Genomic DNA, 25432 nt, shown 5'->3' with positions numbered 1-25432 from the left:
AATTCACATTTTACATCTGATTCTCGATCTCCTTGAGTGTCACTTTCCTGCTACCTCCCCCATACTTATATTGGATGGGAGCATCATACTGTTGCTTTGTCTTTATTAGGTGTTTCACTCTGCCACAGTGTGTATATGGGTATGTCTTCCTTACATATATTGCCTAAAAATTTTGAAAATCTTTTCCTCTTACAAAGTCATGCGAAGCCACAGCTACTGGTTGTAGAGTTTTCTTAGAACTACTGGAATTTCTACATGTGTGAGGGGTACTCCTTTTGATCATTATGAACACATATCACATCCACCTTTTGTTTGTTATTAATGTTATGATTTCACACACAGGAACCTTTTCCAAGGCTAAATATGTTTCTAGAATCTAGTAAACCTTGAACTTCTTTCCCATTCAAAAATATAGGATACTTTATTGGCTTGTTTGGAATACTGTGACCTAATAACTGACTCTGTAATCTTAGCTTCAGTCTTTTCTCATTCCACAGGAAGAATTTCATTAGAAGTATATGTCGCTCGTCCCGTCAGGATAAAACAGACGAATGGTTGTGGTTCGGTTCAAACAGCTGTATTACATACAAACACATCAGGATTTAGGCTTAGTAACTTAAATAAACTTATAAACTGACTGACTAAACTCATACATGGTAACACTCTGGCTGTTCACCCAGAATGGCACTGCTGCCTCCACATGCTCTCAGTTTATATGCACATGCCCTCTCTTTGAAATGCTTCTTAAAGTCACAACACACACACTGATCTACATTCTTCCTCTTTGAGAAATAAGTCATGCATTGGAATAATGACAATAATCATTGACATGCAGTTGTACAGAAATAATCCTTTGACATACAATTATACAGAACTAATTACAAGTGAAGCATTCATGTCCAGGTTGCTGTGTATTTTACACTAGGTTTTGAAATATGGCCTGATCGTGTGACATAAAAATTAGGACTGGCCGGATTTAGCAATAGGGACTGTCTTTAATAAATGTTCAACTTCAGGGACATCATTAGGAATGGAAATAGGTACTGACACACGTCCTTCAACAAGTACATTGTCTGGATTGCTCTGAGATCTAGTCTGTATCACATGTACAATGTTGTGATATCGATTCAGACACTAGAAGAAGATGCCTGTGATTTCCTCTGTATTCTGTACCCTCAGATTCTACTAAGTAAGATCTCTGCTCGGTGCATACATCTCTGACTTGACCAATTTGATCAAAACTTTTCACCATTTGCATCCTCACAAATCTCTCCTCCTTTCAATGGATGAATAAATCTGCTCATTTTATCATAGTTGGACTTCTGGACTGAATGCATTTGTATAGCTGGGCTTTGATTGCTCTGGTGTTTTTAGCATTAGGCACCAACAAACTGGAGCCGATAGGCAAGGTTGTTCTGGTTTGCCTAGATAGAAGTGCCTGAGCAGGTGAGCCAAATAAATTCTCACGGAGTATATTTATGAGATTAAGCAAATTCCAGAAAATATCAGTATTGTCACGCTTTGACCTCTCTGGTAATTGCTTTGCACTTTGTACTGCATGTTCAGCTAGGCGGTTTGACTGTGGGTACTCAGGACTACTGGTTACATGGATAAAGTTCCACTCTTGCAGATTTCTTTTGGTAGCTTTGAAACATGGGTGGCTACAATGATGTGCTCATGTTGTAAGAATGTAGGAATGACAACTTTAGGACCTTTGAAAATTATACCATTTTCCATTAACATCTCATCTCTGTAAGGTAAATAAGGTTGCACTTCTTGTGGTACACAAGATTGCTTTGACGGCCAGCCAGCATCAATGAAGTGGTTGAGCTTTTGCAAACTTGGATCAGTCTTTGTATGATCTCTTATCAAGTCTTGTGGTAGAAACGTTACGCACTTCCATGACATCAAAGTCAAAATTCTTTGCATCAAGCTTTTCTGTGGTATTTCTGGGTGTTCTGGATAAGGTATCAGCCAGATAAAGAAGTTTGCCTTTTGTGTTGACCATTTTGAAGTTGTACTTTTGCAATCTGAGCATTATTCTTTGTAATCTTTCTGGAGCTGTATGCATAGGCTTCTTTAAAATAGTGACTAGAGGTTGATGATCAGTCTCAATCTGGATAACTCAGCCATAAATATCATCATGGAACTTCGAACATGTGAACACAGTTGTCAAAAGTTCCTTCTCAATTTGAGCATACTGCATATCAGTTTGGGTAAGAGTCCTAGACACATAGGCTACTGTTCTGCCCTCTTGAAGAATACCTGCAACAAGACCGAACTTTGAAGCATCACAGGAAAGAATTACTGGTTTGTGGACATCATAGTATCTTAACATTGGTGGGCTGGCAACTTTCTGTTTCAGGTCATCAAATGCTCTCTGGTGTTGTTCAGCCAGGACCAGGTAACATTTTTGCATGTCAACTCTCTTAAGGGCACTGACAATTCACTGAATTCTGGTATAAACTTGTCCAAATAGTTAACCATACCAAGAAAACGCTGTAAGGCATGGACATTGTCTGGAGCTGGCATCTCAAGAATGGCTGTTTGTTTGGAAGGATCTGATCGTAAGCCTGAACTGGTAAATAAATGACAGTCATAAATATCTTCTGGTAGCTTGAATTACATTTCAGAGGATTGAACTATAGATTCACTTCACGTCATACCTCTTAACTGTACAGATTTTCTCACACTGTCCAGATTTTTGCCCCATATTTTTAGTCAATTATGCATAAAATTGTGGTTTTCTGGCAATTGACTGGCAAATCGTTGAGGGTTAAAGTCAGAAAATAATGACAGACATTTGAGTTTCGGACTTCATGTCATTCAGAAAATCCATGATAATGCAAAACCTGTTGTTTTATCGATTTCATAAGTTTGTAAAAGCAATATTTAAAAAGTGTCACTATTTTTGGACCTTTGTCCCCCTATTATTGATGGCTTTGTCCTGATTTCTTGCTCTAAGAGGTTGAGAGTTATGCTTTATGTGCTCTTTCCAGAACTTTCCTGAGGTTTCTGTCATGCTCTCCTTCACCATTGTCTCCAACTAGTAAATCATCTACTATTATAACACACGGATAGCTTGAAAAAATTTGCTCCACTGCATGCTGAAATACTTCACTGGCAGAATTTATTCCAAAAGGCATTCTGAGAACTTTGTATCTACCAAATGGCGTACTGAATGTAGTCAGTAGTGAAGATTTGCAGTCAAGCATTACTTGCCAAAATTAACTCTTAGCATCCAAGACAGAAAAAACAGTGGCATTTGGCATGAGGGTAGCAACTACCTTGACTGTACACCCAGGATGGTGGGGGTCTCTGTAATGCTTTATTTATGTCTCTTAGGTCATTACATACTCTGATTTCATCTGAGCTTTTCTTATGAGCAGCTACCGTGGAAGACACCCATTCACTTGGTTCTGTAACTGGACAAATCACACCTTGCTGCACCGTTTTATCTAATTGGACTGACTCTGTCCTGCATAGCTATCAGAACTCTTCTCGCTGGTTTGACCACTGGACTTGACCTCTGGGTCTAATTTCATTGAGTACACAACTGGAAGTTTACCTAGCTTGTCTTTGAAAATAGCATAGGTGAAACTGGAACTAGGATGTTTGCTTAAATGATGGGCTTTTTTGGTGAAAGAAAGCAGTTTCATTTTTAGTCTCTGAGAACTAATAATGACTGTACAGGTCTTTAGACTACATAAAATTGCAAGCTGTAACTGTTGCCAGCTGAATAGCATGAAAGCACTACTGAGCCTTTGGTTTGAATCTCTTCACCTCCATAAGAATAAGCTTTGCACAATGGGTCAAATTAAGTTGTTCACCAGCTCTTACTCTAGCAAATGTTTCTGCTGATATAACATTGTACTTTGAACCAGTGTCCATTTTGAGCTCTGTGGGTTTACCTTTAATCAGGACAGTGCAAAACACTTTATTTTTTGCCAACAAATCTTCTGCATTAACCTTTCCACCAACCACTGATACACCCTCTACATAGAAAGTAAAGTTGCAGCTTTCTGTTTGATCAGCTTGCTTTTTTGAGTGACCTTTCTTAATAAATGAATGAGGCTTTCTTGATTTACAAAGTTGTTGAAAGTGGTTCAGTTTTTTACACGCGACATTGCTGACCAAATGCTAAGCATTTGTCATTTTTGGACTCGTGATTGCCACGACAGTTATGACAGTTAACAATGAGACTTGAATTGGGTTTTCCTGACTCACCCTTGTGCTGCACTGAGCTAGTCTTAGAACTTACTGGAAAGGTACGGGCTCTCCTGGGAAATCCCACAGAGGCTGCAGCTGCCATGTGCTCTAGCCTGTTTCTGTTAGCCATGTGCTGCATGCTGTCTAAGTTTGCTCTAGAGGCTGCTAAAACCATGCTCTTATCACTTGCAAGCATATGTGTGTGCCTTTCTGTAAGCTTGTGTATTTGACAAATCTCTACAGCTTTGCTCAACATTAACTCACTGTCTTGAAGCAAAACCTTTCTCACTGCAGCATTATTAACACCAAAAACAAGCCTGTCCTTTATCGACTCATCTTTCAAATCACCAAATCTGCACGCTTTAGCTTTGTTTCTCAAGTCAGCGATATAAGCTGCAAAACTTTATCCTGGCTTTTGGTCTCTTGCATAAAATAATTGCCTGTCCATTGTAACGTTTGTCGGGGGGGTACACATTTCTCTAAATTTATGTTTCAAGCACTCAGGGTCCTCCCTTGACTCAGCTTGTACAACAATATGATGGTTTTCCCCCTCTCCTGCATATACCGCTGGTACATACACAAATGAATGCTCTCTTTCAATAGCTTCTGACCCTGCTAGATTATGCAGAGTAAATGCCCTCGTACATGCATCTTTATCAGAGAAAGCTGCTTTTAGGAAAATATTGTATTCCTGCTCAAATACTCTACAATTTTCTGCAATGTTATGATCAAACACAAGTGGACTGGGTCTGCGAAATGCCTCTGCCATGCCAACACAGTAATAAAGACCCTTCGAGTTATGTACGAATATACACACGTACAGGTCAGAAATTTATGCCAGAAACTTGTAATTATGCTCAAGAGTACAATAGATTCTTCTAAATAGGTTCATAGGTTAGTACTAAGCTAACTGCCCTTGCGAGCCATTTTAAGCCTAGCCAATTATCCCATGTGAGACTTGAACCCTGCACCTTGTGTTTGTAAGGCAAACGCCTTAACCATTAGGCCACCCTCCCAACCCTGCACTTAGTGAATTAAATCTCAGTAACACAAGAACACTTTGAAATCACTGTACTTTGCGAAACCACTCATCAGTGTAAGAAACACTTCGAAATGACTGCACTTTATGAATGAACTGTAAGCAACACAAGAAACTTCTCAAAATGACTGTACTTTGTGAAATAACTGTACTTTGCACACAGAAAACTCTTCAAAATGATTGTACTGTAATAAAGCACTCACTGCAAACACTTTTCACACTCTGAGATACTTTGAACAACCTTAGTTATACTTTGAATAGCTTTAGTCAATGCAAAACAGTAGCTCCTATCAAAAAACATGATCACTTACTAAAAAAAATGCAGTCGCTTGGCTTTCCCATGCTCATTTTGTCCTTTTATTGTACTCGTTTGATTTTTGTTTTGCTTGTTATACAAATCAGAAGTAATTTTGAGTGCTCTCATAAGTATTTCTAATAATTTTATCAAATATTGTGGTTTCGAACATTTAACTTAATCAGTAATGCGTTTTGTGCTTTGCGTTTGATTAATAATGTGGTTTGTGCTTTGCGAAGGCCTCATATCATTTTCTTTACGAAATAAATAATTTATGTGACTTTTAATTAGCTGAAATTCATTTCTAACCTTTTTTTCAATTGTTTGAGCAAGTTGGGATGAGTTGTTCCTCTATATAGCTCCATTTCTAACTGTGCACCTCATGGCTTGACTTCTGGCTTCTTGTTGCTCAGACATCCTGATTCCAACACCATGTCATTCAGGTGTGCCACTTTTGACACCATGCTGCTCGTCCGGTCAGGATAAAACCGACTTAACCATTGTGGGTTCGGTTCAGACAGCTTTATTACATAGAAACACATCAGGATTAAGGCTTAGTAACTTAAACTTAAATAAACTCATAAACAGACTGACTACTGAACTCATACATGTTAACACTCTGGCTGTTCACTCAAAATGGCACTGCCGCCTGCACATACTCTATTTATACGCATGTGCCTTCACTTTGAAATGCTTCTTAAAGTCATAAAACACACTGATCTACAGCATGCATCTCAGATTTCACAATTTTAAAGCTGATATTCTTGATAGTTGTGGAACAGAGTCTGTCCACTTGACCTGTTCTTCCACGTCTGAAACAAGTTAATTGCTGCTTTTTTCAGAGAAGGTTTTTACTGTACCTTTAGATTTAGAAGCAAGCTCTTCCTTTTTAAACAGTGTATTATTAACTAATGGACCTTCTACTAAAGTCACTAACGTGTCAGAGTTCTTGGAATCTCTTTGGAGCACTCACTGTCTTGCTACTTGGTAATGCCTATTTACATCTAACACTTCTATAATTTCCAGCATTGCAGTTTTAATATCATTATTAGGATCTGTCCACAGCTATATGGTTATGCTTTAAGTTGGACATCTGGGATTTTTCCAGCTTGTCATTATCAACAATCCAGTTGTGAAATTTTACTTGTACTTCAGATGTTGCTCCAGTCTTTGCTAACCATTCCTTTTTAAGTTTTACATAATCAGTACCCTTGATGTTCATATAGAGTTTTAATGCATCCCCTATCAGCTGGAAAGAGATAGTTTTGGCCCTTTCTGACTTGTTTCAGTTCTCTTTGTTGGCATACCTTTCAAATGTTTCTAAACAGGGCTCATTGTCACCCTCTTTGCTTAACTTCTTAAGGACATTTACAATTTTGGGGTTGCAGTTTAGTCAGACCTACTTAATCGCTTTTATAGCTGCACATGATTAGTCTCTACTTTAGGCTGCACTATGGCCTTCTTGTGGCCTTCAGTGAATCTTCCATGATTTAAGTATAAAAAGAAGCACAAACAGGAAGAGAAAATGGCAGTCATTCCTGCTCTTGTCATAATAGCAAGCATGTCATTAGCTTCACAAAATCTACAGGAAAACTAGCTCAAAACATGGTATTTGGCAGCAGACTGATAACAAGGATCTGTGTTAAGTTTTGGTGAAACTATTTCAACATGCGACCAGTGTCGAGTGTTTGAAACACACTGGAGGCCCGAGTATGACAATTACAGGTTAAGTTAAAGTATTAAATGAAAAAGTAGCCCATTTTGCTTCACACAAAGGTGTTCACACTGTTTACAGATTGTACTTGTTTAACAGGAACATGTTTATGTACATCCCCTGACCTAATTTTTTAAACTCATATACACCCAGATCAGATCACGCCTTATGTGTCTACAGAATATTGAGAAAACATTAAGCCTCCTATCTCTTTACATAGTAAATATGAGTACCCTCTGATACTCCTAGTAAATGTCTTTTGCTCCTTTTCCAGTCTTCCAACATAATCTCCAGAATATACACAAAAACATGAATGCGTTTCCATCATTGGTTTAATAATTGATGTATAAACATGAAGCATAATAAACTTATCTCTTGACCTGAAAGTTCTCTTCAAAGTTCTAATCATAGAGTATACATTCTTCATGATCTTTTCTTCCTGCTTTCCAAAGTCTTAGACCCTCGTCTGCTTTTAGTACTCATGTCCTTGTATTCATTTGATTCTTTAATTAAGATATTGTTTATACTATAAGGATAGTTCACATTACTTCTACCCATAACAGAGCTTTATACGTTGTCTCATTGAAACCCAACGTGGATTTTGAACCCTGTGAAACGTACCATCCAGATATTGTTGGACCATGTGTTAATCATTGACCAAATTTACTTGATACAGGAAACTAGGATATGAAAATGTAAAACAGCAAACTGACCCCTGGGTTACACCCCTTCCCTGTCCTAATTTCTTTGGACTTACAACCTTGAATTCAGACTATTGTTGTGCTATTACTTAGCCAGTTGAACATTGAACAATGCTACCCTCATACAGTAGTATTTGGTTGGATGTTGCTTAACTCTTGTTTTTCATGCACTGATATCTTCAGGAATATGGTGCTGCAGGTCATAATAATGATGACTGAATTGTTCCCTGTTTTGGGGGATGTCCATGCATGTCTCTTGCGCAAGCAAACCACCAAGAGCTGTCAGAGTTGAGCATGGACACCAAACTACATTGTAAGTTGCATATGCATGGTAGCAACATTAAGTGATTAATAGATATTTATGTAAACTGACCTAATATGCCTGTGTGTTTCACCAAGAGTTTTAAAAGTGCATTGTTTGAGGTGTGGTACCATTTTGTATGCTAGGTCATACAGATTTGAGAAGCTAATTTCGATAGCTGGATAACAGTATTAGGAGGAACAGCGGCACTTTCTGGATCTCTGGCCAGCTCTAAGAAGGTACACAGTGCTCGGTAAATGGGGAAGGTAGCTTTTTTGTCTAACTTCTTGAGGATGTGCACCTTTGCTCTGGAATTCTTATTACAAAAACCTAGCTGTATCAATATGTGTACTGCTTGTGCATATTGCATATAGATTTTACAAGCAACAAGGCAGCCCACATCATCAGGACAACCTATCACCTATACACACCTGTTGCTGCATATGGTGAGGGTATAGACTGTGTAATCCATGTTGTGGCCTATGGTAGTGAGTACAGTAATGCTTTGACTACACCAGTATTCACCCTACCTTACTAGGGTAGGGTTGTGTCCCCCTAATGTTGGTAGTTGGGATGAATGCCTTACATTTGACAAAGCCTGTGGGACAGGCATCTGTACAAATCTATGCCAAGCACATTTGCTGTATTTATTCCTATATCTGTCTTTCTACAAGTGTCATATGAAATACTGTTATAACAGTGCCAGTGAATATCAAAACCAAAAGTACTCAGGAAAAGTCCAAGCCAGCACTAGTGTTCACAAACTTTTAATCCAGCCACATAAAACACAGTACACATAAACGCATGCACTGTATTAAATAGTGTTTTCGTCAAGTCAAGGTTCCATAGACTTCATCAGATGCAGAACATACGATCTCTGTAGACATCAAAAACAAAGTCCTCATCCAGAAACTTGTACTGAATGTGTTGCTTGAAAAACTCTTCTAAAGAATTTATAACATTTGCTTTTTGCGTATTAATATGATCATAATACCGGGTATAGTCCCTTTGAGAGATACCTATTAATTTATTTTCCTTGACAAAATATCTAAACTCTCCTCCAGGAATCAGTTCACACCATTTTAGTGTTATGAAGTTATGAAATGTCAGTTTTCAGCAACACACAATAATAAGTGCTGTGCTACCAATACCAAGAAATGTCATTGATTATTTACTTGATGATGGAACACTTGTAATTTCTGGCAGTGAAGATCTGCCAAGATGTATCCAGGCAGATAATGAATTAAGCGATGATGAGGAAGAGGTGCAGTGGTCTGATGATGAGAACACAACAACATTAACGGCACCTGAATTCCCAGAGTTTGCAAATGAAGCGCAGGAAGCTGTCAGTTCCTTGGTAGGAAGTGTTTTCTCCAAAATGAACTGGAGTGCTCCTAGAGTTTATTCAATGTACAGATGATTCCCCTGATCCTTCTGTGGAATATGAGCTTGTGCTTAGAAAATGGTGCAAACTGATTCCTGGAGGAGAGTTTAGATGTTTTGTCAAGGAAAATAAATTAATAGGTATCTCTCAAAGGGGCTATACCCAGTATTATGATCATATTAATAAGCAAAAAGCAGATGTTATAAATTCTTTAGAAGAGTTTTTCAACACATTCAGTACAAATTCCTGGATGAAGACTTTGTTTTTGATGTCTACAGAGATGATATGTTTTGCATCTGATGAAGTCTATGGAACCTTGACAAAAACGCTATTTAATACAGTGTATGCGTTTATGAGTGTACTGTGTTTTACGTGGCTGGATTAAACGTTTGTGAACACCAGTGCTGGCTTGGACTTTCCCTGGGTACTTTTGGTTTTGATTCTTAGTTCTTTTGGTACCTGGTATAACCTTCGATCTGATGTTGTTAATCTTCATTCATTCCTTACATGTGGGTTCGGAACCGATCCGTGGTTCTAACTTGGTCATTTACCAAGCCCGTGGCAGCCAGAAAATTCTCGAGCTAAGCTTTATTCATAGTGCACTTCTCCATATTACCTCAGATCTCATTTGCCGCGTATGAAACAAGACATGCCAGACAGCCTCTCAGCTAAATGTTTATTTTTTCGATAAGTTCTGAAGAATTTCTTTCTTAAAAGACCTTTTTCTATACTTGGTCATTGTTTTTTGTTGAACCCTTTTCGCATGTGCCCTATTTTTACCTTTATCTCTTTCTTTCTACCAGTTGGTAATTCTTGTACCATTGCTGGTACTTTTCCCTTACCCAGTTGGGTAGTCTTTCCGTACCATTGTTTGTACACCCTCTGTTATTTCCCTTTACTACTTACTCTTAAGAATTGTGTTGCCTTTCTTATTGTGGATCATTATTATTACTATTATTATTAGATTGTGTGATTTCCTGTTTGGGAATTATTATACTATTATGAAAAATATGTCAGAAAAGAAAGCGACTACCATTTTTAAAAGATGACAAATGTGACAGAAAAATGCCAAATGTAGACAGTCATGTATCTTGTGATTTCTGCTTAGTGGTTTCTCATTTACTTATGCTTGCTGGTTTATTAAGATCTCCCTTTGCGGAGGCGATCTCTGAGTCGGAGGATTCACCCCCCCCCCCCGAAGAAAGATGATAAAAAGAGGAGCAAGTCCCCTCCTGCTTCTCTTCATGAGAAAAAATTATCGGAACAAAGGCCTAAGGTTCCAAAGTTATCTCATAAAGAGTCTTTGGTTCCAAGGCCGAAATCCTTGGCTCTGATCTCTGCTCCAATAGAGATGATTTCATCAACACCGAACGCATTGTCTGCTCCGATCTCCATGACTGCACCTTTAACTTTGCCCACGGCACCAACCAAATTATGTGCTCTGATCTCTGTCTGTGCCGACGTCAGCACCGACAACCACTATGAAAACTGCCACGGCTCCGACACATTTCTCTGTGCCAACAACAATCACTCCTGAACAGGTCTTTTCCCTCCCTGAACTTCAGATTGGTCTTTTGACCTCAGCTCAGAGAGATGAACTTCTTCCCAAGACCAGATATTTCCCATTGGTGCACCCCTTCTATGGACAGCAGTACAGTCCCTTCCTTGAATGCCTAGTTTCACCATCGGGGTTATCTACCGGTTCCTCCAAGAGCCTGTCAGAGTTAAATGCAGTGAGACTGGTAGACCAGATGTTGATGGCCAGAGGCATTTCTCCACCTCAGAAACCCTCCATCCCATTCGGAGCTGAGGGCCCTGCTTCGAGGACTCCACAGTATTTTCCTCCTCCAACCTCTTCACAGGTTTTGGAATTTTTGTCACTGACCACTACTCCGATTCCAGCAGCTTCGGCACCGATAGTGGATCTCACTTTAGTGCCGGAGACTTCTCTTTGGCCTGAACCCTCTGCAGAAATGAGCCATCCTTTGATTCGAGATTGGCCTGCCTCGGCAGCCCTGTCTCTTCCAGATGCTCCTTCCCTGGGGGCTGGTCCTTCAGGGCGGGGTGTGACCCCGGTTCCAAGTTTGTTTCGGTTCCAGGCTCCCATCCCTCCTTGTGGGGTCTAGTCTTCCAGGTGATGGAGAGAGCATTAGCCACAGCTGGCTCCTAGTTGGACCCATCGGTGTCAGACACATGCCCTCCTCCTCCTGCTTCTCAGCCACAGCTACCACCTCTCACTACTATTGGGCATTGGGTTTGGGAGCATCAAGTTAGCCTTCATCAAGGTTCCCCTTCTGCAGGTTCCTCCTCTGACATTCCCCTTGAGGAGGTTCCTCACAAGAAAGCATGCAAGAGGAAACACGATTCCTCTGAGGAATCATTGACCGAAGATATGGACTACGATGACAGGGAAGGATCCCCATGGTCACCCCCTGAAGATGTCTCCTTTGGGGACATCCTAGAAATACTGAAACAGCGGGGCGATGAAGTCCAGCACCCCTTCCCCCAAGGAGAATGTATTCCTGAAGGCTTTCCGAGCCCGACCCCCTACCTCCTGGGTGACCCCCCCCCCCCCGCAGATGAACTTGTTCAGTACATCATGCAGTGGGGATGGAGAACACCTGATGCCACTGAGCCGAGTCCATGTAGGCAAGATAAGATACTGTCTCCACCAGAAGATCAACCCCATTGGTCCACAGGTCTTTCTGTTGATGCTATGGTTGTGGAGGTAGCCACAAAGAAAGAGCTCACTGAGGAGAGCTCCACTGTCCATCCCCTGAACAGGGAGTCTCAGGCAATAGACAGGATAGGGAAGTGTGTATTTTCTTTAGCGACCTTTGCAATCAGCTCTATGAACTAATTGGCACACTTCACACATCTTCAGTGAGACTTAATTTCAAAGCTTTCTGAAACACTTTCAAGAGCAGTGTCTGATGAGGTATAAGATAAAATTGCCTCACAACTCGCTACCCTGGAATCTATTTCCAGTTCGTCCATGAGGTTGATTTCACACTCAACTGAAGGGGCAGCAAGAGCTGCAGGTGATGGAAGTCATGGCTAGACGCTATGCCTGGATGCAACTTTGCGATTTTGTGGATCCTTTCAAGTCTTCCTTCCTTTACACTCCCATAGAGGCCTCATCCCTGTTCCTTGCCCAGGTGTGAAAAGGATGGTAAGACCCTGTCTGCCATAGGTTTCCATTTCTCTACTCTAGGAACCACAGGAGTGGAAAGATGTGGTACCGAAAATCCCAAGGGCCTTTCAATGACACAAGGGCCGAATTTTCCCCATGGGGCAGAGGGGGTAATTCAAATGGAAGATGTCCCTTCAGGGGCAGAAGGGGTCCACGTAACCAGGGATCCAGAGATTCTTTCTCTGGACGGCCCTATCAGTGCTCCTGAAGAGAGGCCCGATTGCTTGCCTCTGGAGACAGTCGGGGGTTGTTTCTCTCTGCACCACTTTGCCTGGCAAGAGATAACCACAGATTCCTGGGTGCAGACAATAGTAACCAGAGGATATCACATTCCCTTCATTTCAAAACCAAGGCCAACCAGGCATATTCCTGACGTTCCACCCAGTCAAAGGGAATTTGCAGCAATAGAAATTCAAAAGCTGCTTCAAAAAACAGTCATCCAAGTAGTCCCCCCAGACCAACAAAAATCCGGGTTTTACTCAAGATTTGTTTTAGTGCCAAAACAAACAGGGGACTAGAGGCCCATTATAGACATCAGCAATCTAAACAAATTTGTCAAACAAAGTTCTGGATGGTCACAGTACAGTCGATACTCTCTTTTTGGGAAAACATGATTGGATTTGCTGTATAGATCTTCAGGACGCGTATTACCACATGAAGGTGGACAAACGCTCCAGAAGATTTCTCCACTTCTGGCTGTGAGCCAATCGTTACCAATTCTGAGCACTGCCCTTTGGTCTCTTTACAGCCCCCAGAGTGTTCACCAAATGCATGGCAGTGGTGACAGCTCACTTAAGACTGCAAGGATCCTGGGTGTTTCCATATTTGAACGATTGGCTCCTTACCACCCCAACCGAGCATCAAATGTTGTTCATTGTACAGCAAGCACAGAAACTTTTGACGCACTTGGGCATTACTGTGAATGAGAGCAAATGCAAACTTACATCATTTCAAAGGCTGCAATTCGTAGGGGCAAAATTCGACACATGGATCTGTTTGGTATTTCTTCCCTCCCACAATTTACAAAGACTGAGACTTCAACTCCAACCAGTTCTGAAACACACCAAGGTTCCAGCAAGAGCGATTCTACAACTTCTGGGATCTATGGCAGCTTCCATCATGATGGTCCCATTAGCAAGACTTTACATGAGATTCCCTCAATGGTTGTTAATAATTTCTCCAAGTCTTTTGGGTTTTTAATACCATGACGGGAATGGACCCCATTCCTAAGTTAAAGTACGATTAAAGTTCTTGAAGTTAGTATTGTTTCACTCTTTGACACTAGCCAAAAGTGCTCTTCAGAGCACCCACAATGTGCCCAGTAATGACTCCTCCTGCAATTCATACAGTGATAGATGAATTGGTAACATATCTAAATATGATTGTAAATTCCTTTTTATAAGACCAGTTGTTCTTACTACTACTGGAACTGTCTGGGTATCTTTCTTCCACATGGCTCTCGTTTCTACCTGCAGATCCAGGTATTTTATGACTTTGTGTCTGTCTGTACGCAAGACACTGTAGTCACTGGGTTTGGCGATTTCAGTGATAAATGCTACTTTTGTCTTCTTTTCTTGGACCACTATATCGGGTTTTCTAGCATCTATCTTTTGAACTGTTTGTATTGGGTGATCCCTTGTGATATAAACTTCATCATTTTCTATGATTCATTGTGGCTCATGTTTCCAGTGTTTTTCAGCCACTTTGATACCATAATATTTGCACAATCTCCAGTGTAACAGTCTCGCCACATTATTATGCCTTTCAGTATACAGTCCTTCTGCCATTAGTGCATTGCAACCAGACTGTTTCCAATTCAGTTTTACAAAACCTACATATGTTTGTTTCTCCCACATGTTCAATGGACTTTATAAACCAGCGTGTACGTACCCCACTATCTTGGGCTGCCAATATTAACCTTTCATTTCTTGATGTGAATTCACCTCTCCTTAACCATTCCTGTGTTTGTTCTTGAACAGCATGAGGCTCATCCAGAAGTTTTCTATACTTGCAACTATATTTATGTTTTTTCCATATTTCTTGCCTTCTCATCTGGTCCTTCACCTTATATTCTTTCTTTCTTTCCCCTTTAGATCTTCCTGTATCTTACAAGATCAGGATAACCAATCTTTGCAAACAAGACCTTCTCTGATGGCTAAAGCCAGATCAAAACCTATGGAATCACCTGTTCTCCCCCACACTGCCCTTAGCCATAGTGACTATGGATGCTTCCCTGATCGGGTGGGGGGGGGGCATTATCAGGGACAGACAGTCCAAGACACTTGGTCACCCCTGGAGGCCAATTTCCATATCAGTGTTCTGGAACTGACGGCAGTGCTTCTCGCGTTGCAGGCATTCCATTCTGTCCTCCCTTCGGGAACAATTGCCATTCAGTCAGACAACATGTCAGTAGTCTGGTACATAAACGGGGGAGGAAACAGATCCTACCCTTTATGTTGAGAAGCCATGATAATCTGGCAATGGGTAATAGCTTCCAATCACTTTTTTGTAGCATTGCATATTCCCGGGGATTCCACCGTGATTGCAGACAAGTTGAGCAGATGCATTCCCCTGCCTCATGAGTGGTCCCTCAATCCAAAAATGGCAGCAGGGATTTTCAGTCACTGGGGTCAGCCTTGCTGCAATCTATTTGCTTCCTCTACAAATCACAAATGTAGCAGCTATTTTGCCCTAATCCCCCCGCAGGGTGAGTCATCGAGGGACGCTCTCCTACATGATTGGCACACGGGTCTTCTCTATGCTTGTCCTCCTCTACCCTTGATACCACAATTCATGAAGAAGGCTCTTCAATTGAGAAGCAAAGTGATCCTCATTGCTCCTTACTGGCCTCGTTAACTTTAGTTCCCGTTTATGTGGCCTCATCTAATTTGTCAACCCTGGGTTCTGGACTCAATCCCAGACCTGGCAATGCAACCACAGGGCTTGATTCACCCAAATGTATCCAGTCTCAAGCTGACAGCTTGGTTTCTCCACTTCCGCTGATTGCCAGGCAAAGTAACCTATCCTTTCCAGTTCGTCATATTCTTTTAGCTTCACATAAACCATCCACCAGAAAGCTTTACCTTGTTAAATGGAAGCGTTTTTCTCTTTGGTGCAAGGATAGAGATATTGACCCTTTCCCGGCACAAATTCCTATTGTTCTAGACTATTTATATACTCAACTTGAGTCTGGATCTGCAGCTTCTTCTATTCGAGTCTGTCTGTCTGCGATATCCAACTACCATAATGGCTTTCTTCGATATTCATTAATTTCTCACAGACTGTGTAAAACTTTCCTAAAGGGAGTTCTGCATATCAAGTCCCCTTTAAATCAACCAATTGAACCATGGGACTTAACAATCGTCTTACAATCTTTAACCATTTCCCCCTTTGAACTTGCAGCCTCATGTGATCTGAAATCCTTGTCCTGGAAAACCTTGTTCATGGTCGCTATAACAAGCTTTGAGTATGAAGTGCCCATATTTAATTTTTCACAAGGATAGGGTATACTTAAGAACAAACCCTTCATTTCTCCTGAAAGTGATTTCTGATCTAGCTATTAACCAAACTATAGACCTGCCTGTATTATTCCCAAAATTCTCTAATAAAGGGGAGTGTACTTTGCATTTTGCTTGACGTTCACAGACTATGTTTTTCTTGACAAGACAAAGTATTTTAGAAAATCTGATCAACTATTTATTGCCTATTCTGGTCCTAAGGTGGGGAGAGCAGTAGCTAAAGTTACCCTATCCAAATGGCTTAACGATTGCATTACCTACATATACCATGAAAATAAGATGGCTATTCTTGCAAGAATTAAAGCACACTCAACAAGGTCAGTTTCAACTTCTGTAGCTTTCCATTCCAGGACTTCCATGGTTGACATTTGCACAGCAGCAACATGGACCTCTCCTCATACATTTATTACGCATTATAAATTGGATATGATTTCTAGGGGAAGAGCTTCCTTCGGCTCAATGGTACTCAGGAATATTTTTCCTTAGGGCCTCCCAGGAAATGGGTAGCTAGGGACTCTGTCCTTCATGTAAGTAATGAATGAAGATTAACAACATCAGATAAAGAAGTTATGTCTTACCATAACGTTCCATCTTTGTTGTTGATCTTCATTCATTCATTACAAACCCCCCTCCATCCTCCTCCAAGGGCTCTTGGAGGTTTGGCTATGGTCCTTCCACTCCTGGTAAGGTACTTGATTAGAGAAAGCCTCCACTTTCCTTTCTATAAACTGTCCTGTCTCCTTGGCAAACTCGATCTGAGGTAATATGGAGAAGAGTGCTATGGTTAAAGCTTAGCTCAAGGGTTTTCTGGCTGGAGCGGGCTCAATAAATGGCCGAGTTGGAACCGAGGATCGGTTCCGAACCCACATGTAATGAGTAAATGAAGATCAACAACACAGATGGAACATTATGGTAAGACATAGCTTCTTTTTTGGATTATTGGTGTGCCAATGAATGCACTGTGGTATAACTAGGTTACCCTTTTGTTTTTAGCCATCCTTCTGCCAGTCCTCATAGTATACAGTTTGTAGCTCTTTGTAAGGTTCACAGGTGTCTGCATGTCCAGAGGAAGATGTGGGTGGCAGAGTTGAACAATTTCAGCCTTGCTGAAAATAAGGTTCTACTGCAGACATATATACAGTGTCTGATGAGAAAAGGAGGTGCTGACCAACCCTTACTGGACCTGGATTGGCAGACATTTATAAGTGATATAAATGCCATGGAAATGGCACAAAATAACATTTCAGCAATGTCATAAACATTTTACGTTACTGACATGCTGTGCTGTCTTTTGCACGCTCACAGTGGAATCACTGCTACACAGAGGTTGGGGCAGGATAACAAGATGATGTTGGCAGCTATGCATTGCTGTTAATGCTGAGAAGACATTTATACCTGAGCCACAATAGCACTGTCTGTGCCCATCCTGGGTGAGCATCCAGGATATATAAATGTGCAGTATACCTCATAGATAAACATGAGGTTGTACAGTCTGACTGCTCACTTTCCTCAGTAAGGAAGGGTTCCCTCATAGCTCCAAGACCTAGTGATGTTCCTTCTGTCGCTGCTGCAGCAAATTAGAGCCCTACATCTGTTGTTGATATACCCACTATTGCACAGAATTGCCAGGGTGCCTAGCAGCATTTGGGATCAATCAGCATGATGTGCCAGAGTATCATACAAGCAGTACCCAGTCCAGCATGGAGTTAATTTCTGCATTGTGTGGCATCGCGAAGGGCACAGAGTCCAGGGTCACACTACTGATGGTATTAACAGATCTGTAGTGGCACACACAGTTTGCATCTCCTCTACTGCATGCAGAGGATTATCAGTGTCATCATCAGTGCCCACACTGGCAATACTACATGAAGTTAGAGTAGGGTACATAACATGGATTGCTTTGTGGGGGGGGGGGGGGGGGGCATTACAGATCCACAGGTTTTATTTGTGTCTGGAAATATATGACACTCTGTCAAACATCTTTGCCAGCAGGCACAACAGTCAGTCTCTGTTGACAGGGCACCTTATAGGCAAACTCCACCCAGGTGAGAGTCCTGCAGTTACACACCATCACCTGCCAAGAAAGACCTGCAACAAGCCAGCAGAGTAGCTGCAGGTCATGATCACATAGTAGCTTCCCACACCCTTCTAGGAGGAAATGGTCTTTGACAGAGTTCCTGTCACCTTGAGATCTCAAATTCACCTCTTGTGGTATGCTGCCCCCCTTCCAGAGTGTGTAGACAAATGCACCTGTGCACATAATGACTGTGATTCACTCCAGCATCTCTCTTGTATGGTGTATTTAGGAAGATTTGATGCAAGTGTGACTTGACTGTGCAGTGACCTGTGACACATCACACTTTAGCTTTATGTTCATCGGGGCCTCTAAGTCTGTACTAGAAATTGAGCCCTAACTATGCTAACACATATTGCACCCATCATTGTCAAAGAGAGAGGAGCCATGCAACTACCAGTTGCTGCTGTTTTGCCGTACTCTTTTCAGACAGTGGTGGTGTTGCACCTTTTCCACTGGCCATATGTATGAGTGTTTTGACTGTAATGTTGACTCAAGGCTACCTAACTTGTTTCCTCACCAGGATATTATGTACCAACATAAGAACATCCTGCAGTCTGTAGCAGGGCTGTACTGGAGTACCACCCTCAGACATGTTGAGACAGTGGAAGTGGACTTGGAGCAGTATGAACACACACTTTATGGTATTTTGATTTTGTATGTGAGCAGTGTTATACCGGGGTTTGGCCACAATTTGTGGATTCCTTATTAGTGTCATAAGCCAGTATATTGCATCATCTGCAGCAGTGTTTCATCCTTTAGGTGGGCAATAAATTTGAGCTCAGTACAAATGTAGCCACAGTACCTGTACTTTTCAACACGTTGACCCTGTAGAATTTCACTGTGTAGCAAATGGTGATATAGCTCTGATGCATATCAAATGTATGTGAATTATATAAAGTCTCCAGATGCTGTGTGGCCATATCGGTTATAATTCCATGTGCATCACAAACTACCTGGCAGCTCACAGAATGTTAGCCCTTCCTTTTCCTTTGCTATTGTGAGCCAGGCAGGACTTTTATTGCTACATATATGCAATATGTGGGATTCAGTACTTCAGGGAGGTGGGCAGTGACTTAGATAACTTGGTACTTCAGGGAGGCAAGCAATATCTTATAAACCATGCATGATGTTACCTAGGTCATGTGGTGTGCCAGGAATCTATGCGTGATTCTCCGTGTCTTAAAGCATTTTATCAAGGAACTTGTTGAAAGTTCTGGAGACACAGGCTTTTGCTACCTAACATGTCCCTATTATGCCTCTGAAATGTCTCTATAGCTATTGTAGAAACAGCTATATATACCTTGATCTACACAGGTATGGGAAGGCCACATATTCCGGTAGATTCTGTCAATGACGACTTATTTCAGCAAAGGCACATACAATGTTCCAGTCTACTTTGAAGTGATTAATTATTTCTTGCACTTTGAAATTATGTTTTGTTACCCACTGACAGTAATCTTTGCATTAGTGCGAGGAACCTCCCTGACATACCTTCAGTAAGTGGTGGTTCTTAGAATTGCAGAATGCTGCTATTCAACCAGTGAAGACGTATTCTTGCTATCTGTACTCTGAAATGTTTGGTTTGCTTTAGCCTTTTATATTCACATGTACGTTGGCAAGCAATTTCCCCCATTTATGACTATGAATCATGATTTTGTTCTCACATATATCTGTATGCCATTTGGAAATAATTTCTCTATCTGCTTTGATTTGCATGTTGTTATGCAGTCATATGCATATGTCCTGTTCAACATTTGACATCACTCACTATGGAGGGGTGGGCTGTGAATCTCTAATGGTCAATCCCAGTTTTAGCCTGGCCTATTCTGATGCAAATGTGTACTGTGTTCTATACAACTTGTCTGTGAGTCTTGGCTGAAATGTTACTGTTATGTGATAACTTGATGATTATGCTGTTTACTTCAGGATAACGGCATTCTATGAAGCTGCTGTAGTTGTAGAAAAAGTTTGTGATACTGCCAGTTTCTGGTAGTAATAGCATTCCTTTGTATATTGTAATCAGAATTATGCAGTACTGAGAAGCTTCCGTAATGGTACCGCTTTAAATACTGGAAGTTAACAGCAAGTATGCAGACCTCTTTGTGTACCTGGACTTGCTGATGGAGTTGATAGCTGTAGAAATCTCAAATTTGCCAGGCAATTAAACGTGACCAACAGAATTTTTCCTGATAGCAGTTCTGATTTTCTTCTCAACTGCCATAAGAAAAAGTAATAGACCTATTGTAGAAGAATCCAGTTGTGTGAATACTGGACCATGCTTAAGCTCTTTGCATAAACAAACTATGCTGGTAGTTTATTGCATTGCTCAGCTATTGTCAGTCTGTATGCATTTCATAAAATTATTTAAGTTGTGTATGCTCATAGTAGTCTGTTTTTACTGGGGCATTTTAATATTTCATACAAATTAATACATTTCATAATTAGAACTTGATAGTCATTTTCATTTTTAGTAAGCAGAGTTTTCCTAGCACACCACAGGATCCCCATAAGACCTAGCAAGGATTAAGGGGACACCAGCCGCCCTTTACAAATGATATGAATGAAACCACAATTTGGAAACATTTTTTTTTCTTTTACATTTTTTCTTTTATATGCCTACCAACTGTCAACCTTCCTACAGTCATTTGGTCCATTTGTTCCCCTGTGTGTGTGGATCGAGGTAATCACAGAAGGTCATCATCCAGGTAGCCATCAAGAGTTTTCCTTATTTAATCCTAATATCCCTCCACAATGGATGATGTGTGCTCACAGATGTGAGAGCCTGCAATTACTTATTGTAGGGCTGTGTACCTGCTGTATGAAAACAGTCACATAAACATGTTTGGCAGAGCCAAACCCCAAGTCCCTGTCCTTCTGCTGCCTACCACGTGCCTGTCTCTGCAGAAGGTACCAGGTTTTCAGGATGCTAGACTACCTTCCTCCCAAAGGATTGGCGAGCTAGTATCAGATGCTCATTTCCACATTCCCCTTCTTGGCTTCTCCAGCAGCCATACCAGTAATTAGTCTTACGTCTTCTGTGTTGTAGTCATGGCTTTATGTCTGTATTCAAAGTTAAGACAGCCCCTGAAAGTACGGCAACTGCACAGCTCCAAACAACTCAGCAATACAAAACACAGGGAAGCCAGCAGACTTGTAGCATTCAGTATTTAATCAGTACTAGCTCAAAAGCATAGTAAAAAGAAGAAAAGTTTGTCTTCTTTTTACTATGCTTTTGAGCTAGCACTGATTAAAAACTGAATGTAACAGTCTGTTGGCTTCCATGTGTTTTTTATGTCTGTATGCCACAGATCCGGAAACCAGTTATTGGAGATATTCAGTTGAGGATATGCTTACATTGGGAAGCATCAATTACATACAGATGCATCATATTAATAGTGAAAAATACACATCGTCCACCATTTCTCATACTTGCTCAACCAGTTGATTTATTATTTACTAATTGTATTGTCTGGACAGTACAGTATATAATGCAATATGGTTTCTACTTAAATACAGCATGACTTTTTCATGTGTTATAGCTATGATCCATATCTATTTATAAGGCTCAGAATAGCTATTCAGTGACATTTGGTGCAAATGAACGTATATATTCAAGTAGAGTTTTTCTGTAAGGTATAGGGCCAATACCGCTCATGTAAATTTCATGCAGGAGGTTTGCCTTTTTATTTATATAATCAACTCATATTATGGCACCATGGGGAAAGAATTCCCCTTGTATTGACTAGACTGAGCATTTTTGACCATCTGTAGATTTCCATACATTTAGTCATGGCTATCACACACACAGACAAGTCCTGTGCTCATATGAGTTGTATAGAGAGTGCTTGAAATAGCTTCTACTGATGAATAATACTGCATCTTCTGAGTGGCATGTTAAACTGTGTGGGACTGACTTGTCAGATCCTTGCTGCTGGCATGGGAGCACTGCTAGGCTACGTGGGGTGCTCTTATGTCCCCCAGACAATTCATGAGCCTTGAGGTCATACTTGCACTTCATACAAGTTATCCCATTTAGGAAATGCTTTCTACACTCCAGTGCAGGTTGCCAAAACACAAGATGTTAAGTTGTCTATCTCGCCTTCATTCTTGCTGGATGGGTTCGGAGCCGACCTCGGCTCCGACTCGGCCACTCTAAAAGCTCGAGAGTTGGTTCCACCGGCTCGAGGCTCCCCTTATATCCCACAATGCTAGGCGAGAGTTACCTCAGATCTCGTTTGCCGCTACAGCTTTGAGGTTGGTTGTTTCTACCGGTTCCTGGTGAGTGTTAATTTTTCTTGTAAAAATTACTCTTTAAAACCCCCTTTAAGTTAATATTCTTTCTTAGTTAGTGTAGATTAGAAAACTTTATTCCCGACCCTCAAATTTTCCGCTTCTTTCCCAAAGAACCTTTGGTTCTTCCATTGGGCCCTTAGGCCTTCCCTTCCCTAGTGGAGTGTTTGTGTTTTCTTGTAGTTTACTCTAGTTTAGTGTACTTTAATACTAGTATTACTACTAAATTTATTGTTTTTTCCTGACAGGGTTTAACTTGTGTGTTTGGGTGAGTGTTTGTGTACACCTGTCAGTCAGGGAAATGTCTAAAGAAGCAAAGGTCTCCGGATTCAAGAAGTGTGATGCGTGCTGTCAGAAAATGTCTCTGACAGACGCTCACACTTCTTGTGTCTATTGTCTGGGGCCTTTGCACCTGCAGGACTCCTGTGCTGTGTGCCATGGCTTCAGCCCCAGGGTCCTGCAGGAAAGAAAAAACAAATTAATTCTTAGAGGCTTACTGAAGCCAGGGGATTCCCTGTCAGTTTCAACAGGGAAGCCCTCTAAGGCATCGAGGTCTTCGGCTCCGGCTTCTGAGCCGAGACCTCAGGTTGCTCAACCTTTGCCTTTATCGGCTCCGGCTGGAGCCGATAAGTCTCAGTCCACAGTTTCTGTGGCTCCCTCGGCTCCGCGCGCAGCCGAGGTTATTGAGGTTCCGTGTCGGCTCCGACCAGACCTTCGGAGCCGACAACTAGGAAGAGGTCTAGGTCACCATCTCTTGGCTCCGTTCATTCGGCTCCAGGATCTCCCCTGCTGTCTGAACGGAGCCAAAGGTCTCATTCCTCTAGGTCATCGAGGCTGTCCGATCATGACCTTCAGAGGGTAGTGAGTTGACTACTTAAGTCCGAGGCACTAGCCCAGATGCTTCAGAGCCCGACTCATCAGTCGATGCCTGCCCCGGTCCATCAACTTTTTCCTCCTTCGACTCTCTTGAGTTCGGAGCCGGGTCGCGTCGGAACCGAGACTGTGATTACTTCGGAGCTGAGACAATTGTCTTCGGCTCCGTCGTCGGCTCCGTTTTCTTCTTTGGAAGAATCTCGGCGCCGGACTTCCCTCGTCGGCTCCGAGGGGGTGAGTGGCATCGGACCCTTGTCCGACCCCTCTCCCTCTCGGGCTTGGCGCTGGTGAGTTCGGCTCCGACATCGGCCTCGAGCCATCACTGTCGGTGCCGAGGGGTTCTTAGCTCCTCGGAGCGGGGACCTCTGGCTCTGCCTGACAGGGGTGCATTCGAGGTCATGCGGAGTGTGTTAGAGCCTGGCTCTACTCCACTGTCGGCTCCGTCCGCCCCTCCCTCTATGCTGCCTCAGGGTAAGTCGACTCACTCCCTCATCCCGGACCGTAGAGAGCCAGCTCCTCAGGAGCCCCCTGTGGGGATTTCATCCTCTTCCGAGGCCTCTCCTGATTTGGCAGAAGAGCCCCCTCGGAAGAGGAAGTGCAAGAGGAAACACATTGACTCACCTGAGTCTATCACGTCAGACACAGATTTGGATGATTCTGAGGGTTCCCCCCGTTCCCCTTCTGAAGATGTCTCATTTGCAGACATTCTGGAGATCCTGAAACAGAGGGGAAATTGGCCAGCCCTCAACCCTTCGGAGGACGAATCTGTGTATCTTGAGGCGTTTGGCTCTCGTCCTTCCACCTCCTGGGTGTCCCCTCCCTTCGACCCCCTCATGCAGGTGGTTGCTAAGAAGGCATGGGCGGCTCCTGATTCAGTGGACCCCACTCCCAGGAGACCCTCTAAGTTCATCACAGCTCCATCAGACAAGCAATTTTTATCAAAAGGAGTTTCTGTGGATGCTATGGTGGTAGCTGCTGCCACAAAGAAGGAACTGGCTGATCCTTCAGTGCCTGTCCATCCACCTAACAAGGAATCTAGGTCCATGGATAGGTACGGGAAGTGGATGTTCTCCTCAGCGACATTTACCATGCGTTCGCTGAACTACCTGTGTCATTTCACTCGTCTTCAAAGGGACTTGATCAAGGAAGCGAGTGAAATGTTAAAGGATCCTACAGCTGCGGGTTTCCAAGAAAAGATGAACTCGCAGCTGGCTACCCTTAATTCTATATCCAATTCCTCCATGCGCCTCCTCTCTTACGCGGCCGATGGAGCGAGCAGAGCCGCAGGGACAGGTGTAGCCTTACGTAGGCACGCCTGGATGCGGCTATGCAATTTTGCGGACCCTTTCAAGACGTCTTTCACGAACTCCCCTTTTGATGGATCATCTCTCTTTGGTCCTCAAGTGAAAGAAACCCTGACTAGGTGCGAGACTGATGGCAAGACCCTTTCTGCCGTCGGAGTCCGTTTTTCGACTCCTTCTAGGCCTTACCCCAAAGGCCAGAAGGGTGGGAAGATGTGGTTCCGTAAACAATCTCAAGGGACTTCGCCTGACGACAGAGTCGTTTTCCTACCAAAGGCAGAGGTGGGAATAACAATGGTAGACGCCGCCCTAGGGGCAGGGGTCCGCAGAACCAGGGCAATCGGGAAGCCTTTCCTGACAAGCCTTTTCAGCATCCCTGAGGTGTTGCCCGACTGCCCATCTTCGGAGGCAGTCGGGGGAAGATTGTCACTGTACCCAGAAGCCTGGCTATCCCTGACTCAAGACAAATGGGTACAGTCCATCATTTCGAAGGCTATTCTATCCCCTTTCTTCGTTTCCAAATCAGTCAAAAATCCC

At 42.2% G+C, this 25432-nt stretch overlaps 1 protein-coding gene and 1 pseudogene across 1 annotated transcript in view; both read left to right on the top strand.

The window, feature by feature from the left end:
• LOC122817300 overlaps positions 1-9943 on the top strand; it is a 137156-nt pseudogene extending 127213 nt beyond the window's left edge.
• MAD1L1 (mitotic arrest deficient 1 like 1) overlaps positions 1-25432 on the top strand; it is a 4750917-nt gene that overhangs the window by 4427788 nt on the left and 297697 nt on the right. The window lies entirely within an intron of this gene.

This window comes from Protopterus annectens, chromosome 12.part0 (assembly GCF_019279795.1).
Source record: "Protopterus annectens isolate FY-2018-M chromosome 12.part0, PAN1.0, whole genome shotgun sequence".
NCBI classification, from domain to species: Eukaryota; Metazoa; Chordata; order Ceratodontiformes; family Protopteridae; genus Protopterus; species Protopterus annectens.
This window is presented reverse-complemented; position numbering and strand designations above follow the sequence as displayed.